The sequence below is a fragment of the Chiroxiphia lanceolata genome, chromosome 1, assembly GCF_009829145.1.
Source record: "Chiroxiphia lanceolata isolate bChiLan1 chromosome 1, bChiLan1.pri, whole genome shotgun sequence".
Classification (NCBI taxonomy): domain Eukaryota; kingdom Metazoa; phylum Chordata; class Aves; order Passeriformes; family Pipridae; genus Chiroxiphia; species Chiroxiphia lanceolata.
The window spans coordinates 40,285,336-40,303,009 of NC_045637.1; the positions used below are offsets into that span (position 1 = coordinate 40,285,336).

Consider the following 17,674-nt stretch of genomic DNA (forward strand, 5'->3'; position numbering starts at 1 on the left):
CTGTGGTGACCAGTGACAGGACCCAAGGGAACAGCCTGAAGTTGTGTCACGGAAATACAGATTGGATATTAGGAAAAGGTTCTTCACTTAAAGGGTGGTTGGGCACTGGAACAGGCTGCCCAGGAAAGCACCAAGCTTGACGGAATTCAAAAGAGTTTGGACAATACACTTGGGCATGTTGTGTGACTCTTGGGGATGGTCCTTTGCAGGCCCAGGAGTTGGACTCAATGATCCTTGTGGGTGCCTTCCAACCTGGCATATTCTGTGATTCTGTGATTCCAACACAGTCACCTCTGGAACTTCAGGACTTGTTGGCATACTCTGCTGTTTAAATAGCAATTGGATCAAATCCATATTTTCTGAAATATTCAGGATGAATGAAGGTAAGGATTTGTCACTTGTCTTTAAAAACTTCTTTTGTATCTTTAGAAAACAAGTAGCAGGTTTATTGGCATATTTCCAAGTAGAATATTAACAAATTTCTCCAGCTCTACAAAAGCTAATGTGTATTAGGTATCAGCAACCTGAACTGAATTATTACTGCATGGTAATAATGTCCTCAAAATAGAAGTCGATAATGTAAGCACTTAAGCTCACATAAGGAATGCCAGGCTATCATACAATTCTTATTCTTCACAGTGTATAATTACAGAAACGGAAGAATATTCTGGGCTTGCAGTTTCTCTATTGTTGGACTGCTTGGTAAACTTGACTGGTAGCTTTTCTGTTAATTTTTTTTTTAACCAACAGGGAATCAAGTCATGCAGTAACTTTGAGTGACAGCTAAAGAAAACTGACTAATAAGCACACTGTATTTTAAAAATGCAAACACCATCCAGAAAAAGGAATTGAAGTAGCCAATTTGTATAATAAATGACTTTATAAGGCAGGCATGATAACAGAACAGGAAAAATGGGATGCCAATCCAGTGAGCTGCATGTAGCAGGCATCCACAGCACACGTTGCCTTTACATCTCAAAAGGCAAATGCCACATATCTTGGCTAAAATGCTAATTAATTAAATAAGTTGTTAATATAATTAATTTGCTCATTTTTGCTTTCCTGGGATGAAATTAGTGAAAGTGCCTTTTGCACTTTTGAAGACAAACACTTACATAATCACACATACTTATCATAGGAAATGTAGGTCCTTGGCCCTCAGAGCAGAAGGGTGAAATAAGCGACTTTGCCAACGTGTTTACCTGGTATAAATTAAAGCAGCTTGAAGGTGGCTATCATTTGCCTTTGCTGGTAACAGTTCTAAAGGACTACTGATTCAGCTGATGAGCTTTGGAGGAGTGTAGCCATGTTGCCTTTCCCAAGGCCATCGTCTTTGCACAGAAGGGAACAGCTCCTTGCCTTCCAGGGCATCAGGGGATCGTTGTGCACTGGAAAGTTCTTCTACAGTCCCTGGCTGCGAATTAAGGGCTGCTCTGTGGTGGGCGTAATTGTCTCTGATTGTGAAATAGGTCAGCCTGCCAAGCAATGCAAGGTTGTTTCCTCAGTTAAAAGCATCAAAGCCCTAGAAAGCCACCTAAGCTAAATGTTTGAGACAGAAGACAGTGAAGGAGAGAGGGAAGAAGGAAAGTGGACCAAAGGTTTAATGCATTGTAAGTAAATAGAAAACACTTGTGATTCCTTCTATGAAGAAAAATAAGGCTCACCAGAACTGCTTTTCAGCAGAGGCACATAGTCACACAAAAGGAAAAGAATGCTGCACAGGAGCACAGAGAGCTGTTTCTTAATACAATTCTCTCTTGTGCTGACTGTACTTGCCAACATTTCACCCTAGGGGCAAAACTTTTCACTTTTGTTTGTTGATCCGTGGTACAACAAGGTGCAAAGGCAACACATAACTCAATAGGATTTGAGTCATGTTAAATCCGTCATAAGAAATTTGTGAAATGTCCTGATTCCAATTTCAAAATTAACTTAGGCTTCAGCATTAATTAGATGCTTAACCCCCGCCGATGTCAGTGGGAATCAGACATTAAAGCACTTCAGATAAAATCCTATGGTCCAAGATCTCCACATTTAAAAATAACATGGATATTAAGTTTGCTGTAAGACTCCTACTGCAGCTCAAAATAAACCCTTATGTTGAATCCTTAATGCCAGTTCCAATTCAGTTATAACTCTGGAAATGTAACCTGAGGGCACATTGACCCAGTCCCTTGCTCAGAACATGTTCACTGCCTGTCTGGGAAAATTAAGCTTTCCTTAAGACTTGAACTACGTTTTCAGTGGTAGTATTCTTCTGCTAACTTAGCTCAGTCTTCCTGTGCTGTTTCCAGGGTTCTATCCAGCTAAGATACCTGTGTATCTTTTTCTTCCTTTGGTCAGTCATGCATCCATGAACTTGCTTTGCTTCTATGCTGAAGCTCCAACTTAAATAATAGAAATCAGTGAAAAATCCAAGATAAGGCAAACCCACCATTAGAATAAGCTTCCAGGAGGGAAAACCCATCATCATTGAGAAGCCAATATATTGCTAGAACAAGAGTCCTTTGACAAATTGCTAATTCCTTGCAGCAAAGCATGGTTTTCTCTAAACTCTACAAAGTGAGTGTGAACAAATGTAAGGATGCTTTTCAACTACTGAAGCCCTGAGCATACACAGGAACTTATTCTATGTGTCATCAAGTGCAGAAGTGCTGCACATTAACTTGACATAGGTGTAGACAGGCAAAACTAGCTATCTTGAAATCCAGGCCAATGCAAAGAGGAACTCATTCACCATGTATGCAAAATACAGCACAGGTATCATTCTGGCATAGGTATCCTCCCAGTGTCATTTTGCCGAGAACACAGCACAATCTCCCATCTGATCATATACATTATTGGCAAAGACATGGCATACAGGAAAACAAAGCAGACATGGTCAACTTTTCTGCTGAATTAACTTAATACAAAGGATCAGAAGAAGTGGCAGTATAGCAGATCACCCCACTAATGTTTACCCAGCTGAAATACTAAATAGCAATCCCAGAAAATATTTAAAAATCCTACCCATGATTCTGACAGAGAAGAAATTATTTTTGCCTCCTTACAGTTTGTGATTATCTTCTGTAATCCAAAGAAACACTCTACCATAAGTATCTTATCCTAAAAATTGTGATTTTACTCAGAAAAATTTCAGAAGATGTTGAACATACTTCAGGAATTTTCAAGGTTAATTGTCAAATCCTACATGACATAATGTCAACTTCTCTGTGGTAAATACAGGCTTGTGATCAGCAGACTGTCAACTGTATTTATTTATAAGTCAGTGTTCCTAGAAACACATCTAAAGGCTATACTTAGAGGTTGTGCCACAATACTGCAGTGCTACAAAAACTGGTCACATATGGAGGTAAACAGTTTTGAAAGGTTAACCCTCCTCAGTTGTGATATACTCTGACATCCTGTGGATGCCAATAGGCTGAAGACAACACCAGAGGAAGAGCTGTGGGTATGTCAGGAAAGAAGACAGCTGCTTATTTGGATGAAAATTTGCAGCTTAAAATGCTAGGATGGAAAATTTGCAGGGTATTGTAGGAAGGTCAATGATATGGGTGTTAAGACCTGAAACAGGCTCACAACTGACTTAGTACTGAGTGAGTTTTATGACTGAGATAATGAATATTTATTCTAAGTAATCAATTATTTATATTAGATAGCATGTAAGTACATTTATTATAAACATGTTTTAAATACAGTATGAGTTAAAAAATAAAAGGCATCTAGCACAGTCACTCTAGACAAGCATGCAAAAATTCTCAAAAAGATTTTCAAGGTCTAATTTAGTGTAGATCTAAAATAAATATGTCTCACACTCATCTGTCCTGACACAATCTCCTAAGCAAATTTGAGCTCAGTGTCAGTAAATCCAGTCTGTGATAAACTTCTCTTCCAGCTAATAGAGCCTACACAATCAAACAATCCTCTCAGCTAAAGAGCCCGTAATATTGAAACCTCAGACACCCCTGTAAAGCATTATTATGTCTCTATTCCCATTTTATACATTAAAAACTGGCACATACATAGGCTCCTTTAAGAAATGTAGCTTATTTAAGCAGTTTTTTTGATACTTCAGGCACTGATGAACCATCAGTTTGTCTCATTCTCTCCACATAGCTAGGTTAGGCATTTTTAGAAATGAAATGCAATCTGAAATACAGTCTTTGTGCTTGATATAAGATATCTAGGTAAAATGTAACGGATGGGGATATACAGACAGTTGGACCTTAATTCCTATGAAATTGCAACTGTCCCAACCAACAGAATGACCCCTGGGAAAAGCTGCAAGATTAATTCATCTTCCTATGTCTCAGGTCCTTCCTTTTCTACAGAGTTCTATTCTCTCTTACTTAGAAGAACAGATAATTCCATTATCAAGACTATACAGAAAGCATCATACTTTTCCCCCTAGTCCATCAAGTCTTCAAATATATGCAGTGCTCTGATATTGTAGACAGCATATTCCATGGAGGTGAAAAGATGAGAATGAAATGAGTAAAAAACCCCACCAGTAGATAAGGCATAACTGATACTATCAGTCACATGTAGTCCAAAGTAAAAATATAAGGCTTTGTAATCTCCATGGAATTAAAGAAAAGTCGTAGGCCATTGTTTATATATCCTTTTTCATACCAGGTAGAATTTTCCTGTATCCACAGTAGCAGCCCTACTCAGGATCATTGATGGGTTAAGAACTGGCTGGAGGGCCAGGCCCAGAGAGTGGTGGTGATTGGTGCTGCTTCCAGTTGGTGGCCGGTCACTAGTGGTGTCCCCCAGGGATCAGTGTTGGGTCCAGTTTTGTTTAATGTCTTTACTGATGATCTGGATGAGGGGATTGAGTGTACCATTAGCAAATTTGCAGATGACAGCAAGTTGGGGGGGAGTGTCGATCAGCTGGAAGGTAGGAGGGCTCTGCAGAGGGACCTGGACAAGCTGGAGAGATGGTCTGATTCCAACAGGATGAGGTTCAACAAGGCCAAGTGCCGGGTCCTGCACTTTGGTCACAACAACCCCATGCAGCGCTACAGGCTGGGGACAGAGTGGCCAGAGAGCAGCCAAGCAGAAAGGGACCTGGGAGGCTGGATTGACAGGAAGCTGAACATGAGCCAGCAGTGTGCCCAGGTGGCCAAGAAGGCCAATGGCATCCAGGCCTGTATCAGGAACAGTGTGGCCAACAGGACTGGGACAGTGATTCTGCCCCTGTACTCAGCGCTGGTGAGGCCACACCTGGAGTACTGTGTCCAGCTCTGGGCCCCTCTGTTCAAGAAGGATGTTGAGGTGCTGGAGCAGGTCCAGAGAAGAACAACAAGGCTGGTGAAGGGACTCGAGCACAAGTCCTATGAGGAGAGGCTGAGGGAGCTGGGGTTGTTTAGTCTGGAGAAGAGGAGGCTCAGGGGAGACCTCATCACTCTCTACAACTACCTGAAAGGAGGTTGTGGCCAGGTGAGCGTCAGTCTCTTCTCCCAGGCAACTATCAGTAGGACAAGAGGGCATGGTCTTAAGCTCTGCCAGGGGAGGTTTAGGTTGAATGTTAGGAAGAAATTTTTTACAGAGAGTGTAATCAGACACTGGAATGGGCTGCCCAGGGAGGTGGTGAATTCACCGTCCCTGGATGTGGCACTTAGTGCCATGGTCTAGTAATCATGGCAGTGTTGGATCAAGGGTTGGACTTGATGATCTCAGAGGTCTTTTCCAACTTGGTTGGTTCTATGATTCTATGATTCTGTGATTGTAAGGATCCCAGGAGCTGTTCCTAGTCACACTTAATATGTTTGAGAATGTTCAATATTCTTTTTTTACAGAAATGTGTTATGATGGTCACAAAAGTACAATTCACAGGGGCGAACAACCTATCCATGGCATGTTAACTCTCTGTAGAACCAGAGTGTTCAACTTACTTGATACAAAAAAATGTAATAGCAATAGCATCTGATCATTAAAGATATTGATTTAAAAAAAAAAAGGAAATATCATTCACTCAGATTCAAATCTACACATTTTTTCCTTGTAGGGCATTTTTGTAAACAGTCCAAGAAATAAAAAAGGTCTAGTCAAAAAGGAACCTTGAAAGACAATGTCACTCCTAAGGGTGACTAAAAAATAAGAAAGTAAATTCAAAAGAAAAATGTTCTGCCTTGTGTAGGCTGAAGCAGAAGAACCAGTGAATTCCATACAGCGAAATGCAAGCTTACCAGTGAAGCTAAGTCACCTATAATGTCTTCTTTTCAGACCAGTCAGTAAGGTCCTGTGTTGCAGGGTATGGCTGAGATTGTGCAGCTGTGTAGCACCATTTCCCTGTGAGTCCATATCCCCCCATCCTTCACCCCAATCTGTGCTGATTTTTCTTCACAGTGGCTGGTATGGGACTGTGTTTTGGATTTGTGCTGAACATAGTGCCAAGAAAATATAGAGATGTTTTTGTTATTGCTGAGCAGTGCTTACAAAGAGCCAAGGCCTTTTCTGCTTTTCATACTGACGTGCTGGTGAGGAGGCTGGGGGTGTGTGGGAAATCGGAAGGAGACTCAGCTGGGACAGCTGCCCACAACTGACCAAAGGGATATTCCATACCATATGACATCATGATCAGTATATAAACCTGAGGGGAAGAAGGAGGAAGGGGGAACATTTGGAGTGATGGTGTTTGTTTTCCCAAGTAATGATCATGTTTGATGGGGCCCTGCTCTCCTAGAGATGGCTGAACACCTGCCCATGGGAAGCGGTGAATTAATTCCTTGATTTGCTTTGCTTGTGTATGCGGTTTTTCCTTTCCCTATTAAACTGTCTTTATCTCAACCCACAAGTTTTCTGGTTTTTACTCTCCAATTCTTTCCCTGATCCTGCTGGTGGAGAAGTTGAGCGAGAGGCTGCCTGGGGCTTGGTGTCTGGCAAGGGTTAAACCAAGACACAGGCTATGCTGACTCACCCAGATTCACACAAGTGTGACTGACTCCATGATGGTGTTGAGGGAGCATCCTCAGAGATAATGGTCCTGACAGGACCATTGTTAAGGTTAGGACAAGTTTCAGATGGGTGATGTAATTTCTGCAGAAGTCCATGCCATTCTTTAGGCAGGGGAATTACAGTGATGGAAACCTTGCCCTTGAGAGGTGATAGGCACTGATGAGTCCTGCAGGAGTGGATGTTTGCTTCTTTAGTCGATAGAAGCATTAGAAAAGGTATGATATTTAGATGGCTGATTCAACAGAGACACCATATTGTGATGATTCCCACGTTTTTTGTCTTTTTAAAGCACCTGATTACCTGCAAAGAACAGTGGTGATGAGTATTTTTTATTATTAGAATAGCAAAAGAAAAACCTCTCTCATATATAAACACCAATGAAGAAAAATTAAGATAGAGTTGCCACACACGCTCTGGCAAAGGTGTAAGAAGCCTCATATCTCCAGCAATAGCCCATATCAGTCACCTAGGGAAAAGTACACAACTAGGACAGCTGTACTCTTCTTTCTCCCCAAATGTGAATTTTTGTTCCTACTACCTTCAATCCTCTTTCCTTTCCAGACCACTCCCAGATTTGCATTGGACTTGTCTAACATTTGTCACCCAGAACATCCTCACACTTTAAATATACTTGCTATGAAAAACGCACCTGTTTATTAATTCTTAATCTACCATCTTCTAAAATTCCTTCTTAGTCAACAGACAAGGTACCAAATGAAAATTCAAACCACTGGTTACTCCTCATTGCACTCACAACTTCTTATTTCATGTATATAATACAAGCTTTCAGACTTCAGAAAGGGCTGAAAACATGACCCATAGGTGTTCAACGTCTTCAATGTAATAACACATCTACTTTTGTTCTCCAGAGAAGAGAAGAGGAGCTGCTACTAGGACAAAGAGACTGCAGAGCTGAGTCAGGCACCATATGATTGACTCATCCCTGGTGGAGGGTGGACAAAAGCCAGAGCCAGGTTTTTCCTGTGGCATAGTGGGCTGTTCCAGGCAGAAAGATGAGGGAGAAAATGACACAGTTTTTCAGTCAACTCCCTAAGGATGAGACAAAACCAAAATGTCTGCCTCTAAAATACTTTTTTCTATGTATTTACCAATCTTCATTTTTATACACTGTAAAAAGCAGTGAAATAGTTAACAGAGTGGTCTCACTTCAATAACTGCCACTGAACTCCCGAGAACACATTGATGTAAAGGTTATATTTCACATTGCTCAACACCATTTATTCAGAATTTCTGCAAACATGGGCAGACATCACTTTCTTCCTCTGATGTTGTTTTAATTTACTTCATAACTACAGGAATTAGAAACTTTACATATAACTAAACTGAGATTCTGGAAAACAAAATATCAGGCTCAAACAAGAACAAGTTACCTGCCAGCTCATCTGAACTGAGCTTCTGGCAGAAGCAGCATAACGTGAGATTTTTTTTTTTTTATTCTCAGTTTCTGAGACTGTACAATTCTCACAACACATACCAATATGTCAGACACATCCTGTTGATGATGGAAGAAAGTGGAAGAGAATCGGATCGATTAAAGTCAGCAGACCCTCATATATTTCTTATACACACAAGAAATAAAAGGAAAAAATGGAAGCCTGCAACACACCAGTCACGCAGTGTTGCTCAGTATCTCTGTTTATAAGCCACTGAAGTTTGAGGCATCAGGACTGCTGATGTCATTTATAGTAAAAATCAAAGAGCTTAAGAAAACAATTAAAAACCTCATATAATTTGAACATGTACTCTTTGCAACAGGCTTGCATACAAAGCAAAAAGAAGATGTTAAACCTGCTTACCTGAAGTTCTTTCATTATTAGATTATATTTTCTAGTTCTCTCTGGAAAATAAGAACGGAGAACTGAAGTCTGCTTGTAAAAGAAGCTATTATGTTTAACTGGTGGTGAAATCAACAGAATGTGTACAGGACCTGCTGCCCTCGAAGTCCCTAAATGCTACTTACTTGGACAATTGTTATAGGATCAATTTTGGTGATTAGGCAATTTTTTAAAAGTGTTGGCCCTAGAGCTGCTATGGTATTATATTCAGAACCAGCAGTCCCAATTAGCTTTGGAAAGTGTTACCGACATGTACTTTAGCATGAGGACAGTTTTTTCTTTTCCTGTAGCAGTCCCATGCATTTATTTCTATAGGTTGTATAAGAAATTCTCCCACTGGTTCACAGAGGGGCTATGTAGATATCATAGAGATTGAATCTGTTACTGTTTTCTTGGCAATGATGGCCACCTTGTGTCTTTTGCAGAACTTCATCACAAGGGACATTCTGCAATAAGAGCAATGCACACTGTAGTATGCACTACCAGCTGAAAATATATACAGAAAAATATATATTCAGTATTGTGTACTGTTACAGCACATAGAAATAAAACTAAAAACCCCACTTTAACTCAGTAAGCCTTGTCTGTAACTCACACACACAAAAAGAATGTTCAACCTGGAAGAATCTGTGTTATTAATTTCCATTGTATGGAGTCTGAATAGTTTACTATTTAATACAATACAATGCTCACGCTTAGTTATGGCAGCCCCTTGCTCAACACATCAATTTTCATCTTATGTAGAAATACATTTCTTCAGGAGGGGGAATGGCATGTTTCTCATCAACTTGCACTGCTTGAATGATGTAGTAGATGATGTAATAGAACTTTTCTCTTTTTTTGTGGTGACCAACTATGGCAATTGGAGCCTTTGTAGTACGGGTGGTTTAGATTCTTTACCAAACAAGTCCTGATCCATTTCAATATAATTTCACTGAAGATATCTTTTAAAAAGTCTAGTTTTTCTGCTTCCCTGCTTATTAGTAATTGATGGCCAGGCCAACTCTGATTCATGGATTGTAAACATATCTTTCAGTCAGTTGATAGGATGTGCTTCTATCAAAAACATATATAGGATTCATTGCTTTATTGTGAAGAATTATTAATTATTGCATTATTTAGATTCTTAGCACAAATAAGTTTCTACCCCATGGTCTGGGTACTTTCATGTTACTTAATTTCACAATAAATCTTGTGCCTCCCCCACCCAACAACAAATGCTGTGACAAATAAGAAATTAAATAAAACCCTAGCCACTACATCTAGATTCTATAAGAAACTTATGCTAAAGTTAAGCTTTCCAGAGAGTTTATAAGATAATTAATATAGACCTTAATGGATTATGTGGGGGACACAGTCTAGAACTCAGAAGTTCATAATGAAGAGCATTTGGCCAAATGCACGTACTCATACCAGTAGAGTGGTAGTGCTTCAGCAAATACAGTAAGAAATGGGGTGCACCGATTTGCTCAACTTAGAAGTGATAACAGCTGTTGTTCTGGCATGTTACTTGGAAGAGAGAACATGGAAAAGTCTTGCTTCCTGAGTTATTTTGGTATCTGTGCCTGCTGTGTGGTGTGCAAGAAGGTGAGAGATTGAACTCTGTGATAACAATAAGAGATTAGAGATTGTACCTAAGTGGCCTAAAAGTGCAAGAAAATGCAGTTGGTTACAGGTAGCCAGAGCAGAAGGAGGCTACTATATACACCTGTGATACAAATCATGTCATCCTTGTTTGCTAATGTTAGTCTGATCCCTTGCTACCTCTACCAGCTTTTCTTCATTTATCATCTTTCAGTCTGGATTGATTGATACATGCCTCCTACAGAACAGCACACAGCTGTGAGCACATCACATCTACTCATAATCTATACTAAAAAGACCTTATGACAGGAGAGCAATTACCCACAGCTACTCATTAGGTCCTGCCAGAGGACATAAACAGAACAACGTAAAGACCATATCACTCACCCTGTTAGACCTGCAATGTCTTTCATAATAAGAGTTCATAGCTTCTCACTGCCTCTGGTTGCCCAAAATACAACATATGGCTTGGTAGGAGAAGCATTGTGGTGTATCTGGATTGTAAACATAGTTCATTGGGAATACTGTATGGAAATTGAAGCTGATATTCATCCCAGGGTTGTCCCATCTGCAAGCATCAAAGATATATTAATGGGAAGAACACTGTAATGGCAAGTTATATTATTTTTCTCTGGTCTGGATTAATATAGTCTTGTAGGCCTGGCAAATTTAGCTGCCAAATGTCTTCTGAGGTAAGAATAGTTAAACACAAGGAGTAATTAAGCATGCAAGAAGTTTTTTTCTCCTAAAAGGCTGTTGAATTTCTAGTTCTGATGTTTCTTTTATTCACTAACTCCTAAGTGTTCTTTGGGTACCAGGTAAATATTTAAAGGAAGTAATACAGCATTTATATGATACAGATGATCTCTGATACAGTTGCTTAATTAAACAGTAAGGTTTACACAAGCACAGCCCAAGGCACAAAGCTCTGTTTGTTTTAGATCTTGGCTATCAGACAGCCATCAGGGTGTGGAAGAAGTGCTCTTAAACTAACAGCTACCTTTTATTAGTTGACAGGCATATCTGTGGTAAGGTATATCAGAGAGAGACCCTAGAGTCTGAAAACTCATTTTGCTTTTTAGTGAGCAGCACTAGAAACAATTCACCTAAGGGTTTTCTGCTGGATTTGTGCATGGGTCCTGTTTACATTCTTGTGCTGGGTAAAGTGTAAGCTGTGCATTTTATAATGGCAAAGTTTTATGCAGTATCTATCACCGAGGTACTATGCAGAGCTAAAAAATATAGATTTGCTAGGCAGCACAGTAAGAAACTAGGCAGAAGCACAAGACAACATACTACATGCTCCCTAGTGGGATGCACAAAATATTATTGATCCAAGTTTAGGCCAAAACAAGTTACTACCAGTTAGACTGATACATTTTTATTGCAAAGTCTTTCAGGATCTTTGTCCCTTATATAAGAATACTTACATATTCCAATTAAATATGAAATATTAATATTATTACTTATATTTGCCAGTGTAAGCTGACATCATAACTGTAAATAAATTTTATTGAAACTTATTTATTCTATAGCCTACTAGAGATTAGATTTTGTCATACTTGCCTCTGAAGATTTTATAAGATATATAGGGCCAAATTAAGTCAGATCTAGAAGCAATTTAAAGGTGCTATGGAAATTTAGATATTCTAGTTGAATGCCTCAATACTAAAGGTTTGGTCTCACTTTTACCCAAGTATTTAAATTAAGCTGAAATATGAGCCTACATAGAGACTTCAAAAGGACTTTTCCTAATTTATGAAAGTTTAGTAAAAAAAAGTAGTTGAAATGTAAGCATGATATGCCTCCACAGATATTAAAAGATTCCACTAACATTACATGGTTAGAACATTATTCAGTGTAACCTCAAACAAATTACTTCAGGCTCCTCTAGAAAGCCCAGTTACAAATACAGTTGGTTTATGGAAGTAATTGGGGATACAGTGGACATACAGCAAGATTTGGGTGCATAAGCATGATGAATAGTTGATTAGTAACTGTGACAATTAACCACTTTTCATTTGCCAGAAACGAAAGACAGCGCCACATTGTCTTCTCTTGTTTTCACCTCCGGTCCAGTTTTCTGCAGGCCACTCCAACACTGGGGCAACATGCTGAGTGACCGGTGTAAGCTTTGGGTCTTCATCCATCACCAGAAAGCCTTTTTAACAGCAAGATTCCATGCTAAGGTCATGTCAGGGGTTAAATTGGTACAAAAGGGTATTGCATTTGAGCTCAGTCAATAGGGTCATAGAGATCAGTCATTTTACCATGTTTGTGCACGAGCATTGACTAGTTCTCCTTCCTCTCACTGCCCTATGCTTTGGCCACTGTGGGTTTGCAATGTCATTGCACAGGAAACCCTTTTCTTGCATCTGGAAAAGTAACAAGAGAAGCCACCTTGATTTTCTTAGACCCTGCCGATGCAAACACAGTTATATAGTGCAATACTTAGACACTGTAGGGATGTGAAACAGTTCAAATGCACCTGTTGAGAGTGGATCAGATAAACACGTCATGAATTGACTCATCACTGCCATTGCAGCTATTAAGAGGACTTATACACCAGATGTAATGCTTGGAGTTGCTTAACGAAACGAAATCTTTCTGGTGCATTTTTAAAACGAATGTCAGACTCATTTCTAAGAGCGTCTTTGATATATCTGATAATATTGTGATCAATCAGCATCTTTATAGACAGACTCAATAGTTTGCAGTCACATAAGGGTCACTACAGATTTTAGGAGTTTATGATAAAAACTTCAGTGAAGAATTAATTTCTGCCAAGTTCCTCATCTAAGGATATGTCATTTGCACGCTTAAGTACATTTCAAATGTTGATTTCTTGATATTCTCCACAGCCTGGGAAATTCTTATTTTATGATTACTCTTACCAGGCTACAGTACTAGAAAGGTTACTAGTGGCCTTCTTATGTCAAAAGGTCTTGTCTTTCCTTTCCTGTCCTGTCTTGGACTACTCTTAAAAATGCCATCTTTAAGAATGAAGGAGCTTATTAATACTCCCCAATATCCAAGGTTACAAAAGCCTTTCACGGATAAGGATCTTCTAAAGAAGTAGCATACTCACATTTAATACTGGATGAAGAATTAGAGTGGACAGAGAGAAACTTCAGATCCGAATTTTAAACTTAGTGAACATGTATTTTCATTGTCAGCAAAACTAAAGCAGAGTGAGAGAGCTATCTAAGGAAAAAAAAGCCACATCATAGCTCAGATAACCATCAGTTTTGTTAGTCTCCCAATTTAGAAATACATTAAACAGCCATGAAGAAACTGACAGTAGAGATATTCTGTATCTACTGCTGTAGACATTGGTGACTCAGGAAATAGGGATACTGGATTTTAGACCTTGTGCTTGATGAAAACAGGATCTTCATTTTATTTAGCTGAAATCATCTTCTGTTAATGTAAAACAGAGGTAAGAAGAAAAAGCTCAAATATAGAAAGAGAGCACTCCGAAAATGAAGCAGGTGAAGATACTGTTGTGGATTCTGACAACTACAAACACAATGAATCAGGAGACTTGCCTGGATGCAGAAGCTTCTGCATCCAAAACAGTAAAAAATATTTCAATTTGAAGAAGCTACTGGAGAATCATTTCAGTTAGCCACTACCTCAGCTGACAGACAATAACAGACTGCAAAGTTCATGCTATTGTCAAAAACATTAGGGGCTGCTGTGTAGATCTAAGATGAAAAGTGGTTAGGCTAGGGAGGGCAGCGTCTTTTAAAGAAGGAAATTAAGTCTGTTAGAAACTGCTTAGAAAATATAGCTCACACTATATGGATAACTTCACTCACGGTCACTAAATTCAGTCTCTGTGATGCTGTATGTTGCAGTGTAATTCCCAGCGCCAAGATGGATGCCTTGCTCTTGGCTTAGGTGAGGTACAAAACAAGGCGAGGTAGATGCTTAAGGAGCAATCCCTAACAGCCTGAATCCCGGTTGAACCAGTTGGAAAAGCTGAAGAAAGAGCTGAACTAGAAAACCTTCTCAGCTTAGGAAGAGAAGAGACTTGTGTTTGCATCCAGATGAGGCTGAGATGGGTCCCTGCAGTTATGACAGCGAGCACTGGGAGTCTGTTATTCCAAAGGTAACACGATTGCTTTCAAGGGTTTTTTCTTTTTTGGTTTGGTGAATGGACCACGTGGAGTAAGATGCCTACACTGTGCCTAACAACTTAGCAAATCATTTTAATCTTCAAAGTGCTGTGCAAAGTAAGTAATCCTTGCTGAGCTCCTGTGAAATATGTTCAGTTGCTTGGTCACTACTGAGATGAGTGCACTGTGCAGGTTTGGATAAGGAAATTTACTGTCTTAATTTTATCTCGGGTGCAAACAGGGTAGGCAGTAGGTTAGGAAACAAGCATGAGGTCTCACAGTGACTCAGAGCCTGAGACTACACTGAAAATTGGTCATTTTGGAGCAATTATGTTTAAACTGCTTGCATTATTCTATTCCCTAGCTGATTCAGGTCACTCAAAACGGAAGTAAAGTAAAAGGGAACAGCGTAAAATGTTTGGATTCAGATTTTAAACAGCTAAGCACAGTGAAGATAAATCATTACCCATTAAGACTAAAATAAAGGCAGACTCCTGTTCAGAGCAGACCTAGGACTAATTCTCAAAGAGCACAAAAATATATACTTTTAGCAAAATAGCTTTACCTGTCAAAACTTGCTTAATAGCTCACACTGTAAATGATGTATGATTTTTGCATTGAAACCCATTTTTTCTGTGTGTATGAAAAGACTAGAGGAAAAAATGTAATACGTGCAATTCTCTCAGTATCTTCTTTACCCTCTCTAGATACCAGAAGCACAAAAAACAAGTTCCTGTCCTGACCTTGTAAAGAGCTGTTGCTGAAAATTGAATTCCTTCTTGTTGTTTTTCCCAGTGACAGTAAAGTTGGCCAAATAATTTCTAAGATATAAAAATTTGGTTTCATTCATTCAGGCACATTCAGATATTCTCACAATACCTTTACATTTGAACATCTCTAAGCAAACCTCCAATTTAATTAACACCTTTCCGATTAAACAAGGCTTTTTGGGTAGAGAATGGGAGTTTCTTCTCCCGGAAAATAGGGGTGAGGTCATTCAGCCCACCTCTCCTATTCTCCACAGGACTCCCAGGTGCCTACTTCATTGTGTTTACTCCTGCTCTCCCTTGCACTAGCAGAAGCCCTTGTGCAACTTTGCAGTTGGTGGTTTGGCAAGATAATCTGGCTAAAAATTTAAACAGTTTGTTTGTGCACAGCGTTAATTTCAGCAGGATCTGCATGGTCCCAAAAATCCTGCCACTAGAAAACAGAAAGGTAGAAAAAGTACAAAGAAAAAGACAGGAGGACTGAGCATTTCATCAGGAATGTGACTCTAAATTGGCATAGGTCCCTTGAGATACTGGCCATAAAAAATTAATTTTAGGTAACAATTACTTTCACTTTTCTACTTTGAGCAAATATTAAATAGAAAAATGCTTTGGAAAGAATTAATGTGTTGCAGGACATGAATCTCTGTGTGAAGCATCTTCTGTGGCTTCAGGTATATCATTTCAGTGATCAGAGGCCACTGTTATCTGAAAGATTTACACAGTCTGCTTCGGCAGGGCTAAAGCTTCTGAAGAGCTATCTTGAAAAATGCCATTTGGACAAGAAAAAATAAGATCTTTTATTTCATAAGATGTGTTTAAAAACATTTATCAGCTACATAGTCCTTGGTAGGGACTTTATAACAATTAAGAGGGCCCAGATTCAGTTGAATGCCTGGATGAATGCATAACTTCAAATAATCAAATGCACCCCCATCTTGAAGTGAGGTGAACTTTATTTACAATAAACTTTGATAAAAACATTCAAATGCCTAAGGGCAAGTACCAGCTTAAGGATTTTGCTAGAGTCTAAAAGAGAAATACAGGTTTGAAAAATCAGTACATTCATATACGAAGAACTGACCAATATCACGTGGAGTGCTGGGGTGAATTTTTTTTTCTTTGTTTATATTTTCCAAACTTGTGTTTTTAATGGCTGAAGATCTCATCCTATATACTGTTTCCTCAGTTGCAACAGTGGCTGAAAAAGTCCTTATCTTCTATCTCTCCTATCTTCTCCATACGCCTTAAACTTCACCTCATCTTCAGAAATATCTATATTCTGAAGGAAGCCTTTGAGAGAAACAGGAGTGTAAAAAACTTGAACACTTAAGTTACCCCGTCTTAAGGGTAGTGCCATAAGCAGCTGCAACAGCACAAGTGTGAGTGATCAGCTTCAGGAGGGGACAGGAATGAATAGGTTGCTTTGAAACTTATCTTATGGATACAGGCTGAATTTGAATGACAAGTTTATGAACCCAGCAGTTGTCAGCATCATTTAAGTTACATAAAAATTTATGTGTGCCTATCTACTGCTTAGGTGTGCAAATGTTTAGTTTACATGCAAATTAGATTACATGCTGACTATTTACATGCTGACTGTGGATTTCTTTAAAAATGATGCCTTAAGCATGGTTCTTTGCTGAAAAGTTGCTGGAAGAACAATATTGGAAGAAAAGTATGGGACAGAGTTTGTTTATTTCAAATCCAGTCTACTTATGTCAAATTAAAGGTGTGCTGCTTGTGTTGCCCATAACGTAAATTCAGGATAATCTTAAAAGTGACATTACTGTCTTCTGCAACTATGAGAATTGTGCACCTGAAATTTAGGGCTAAAATCTGGTTCACAGAAAGGTGTCTTGGTGCTCTTTTGTCTACGTAAGGAGCAAAATCTTCCCTAGGACTGACACACTGCTGACTGACAGAGAACTATGACTCTAGTACTCCAACATGCATTGAGTTTCAGGGTCCACTCGATACAAGGGAAGAATAGGAAGCAGTAACCTATCTTCCCCTGCACTGCTAGCCACTTTTAGAGGTATTTGAAGACTGAAGCAGAAGTCACCAATTACTTAGATGATGCACAAGCTGAAACAGCAGCACCATTTGCAGGTGTGTTAGAGGCTGGAAGACCATCTGAGTAAAGGCTGGTATTGTGTTCTGATTTGCACATCTTAAACTGGTTGGTCATGAATGACAGCAGCATGAAACTGCAATGAAGGAAACCAGGACTGATGGTTTGTAGTCAGACACAGACTGTGTCATCCTGAATCCTCTAAAATAATTTTTTTGGAGAAGAAAATAGACTATCTTTGACATACAATGAAGGAACGTCGCAATGTAACTTTAAAGCATCAAATCTTGTAAAAATTAACATAAGAATTAG

General features: G+C 39.2%; 1 protein-coding gene across 1 annotated transcript in view; it reads right to left on the reverse strand.

The window, feature by feature from the left end:
* XKR4 (XK related 4) overlaps window positions 1-17,674 on the reverse strand; it is a 224,563-nt gene that overhangs the window by 22,945 nt on the left and 183,944 nt on the right. The gene's annotated exons all lie outside the window — the stretch shown is intronic.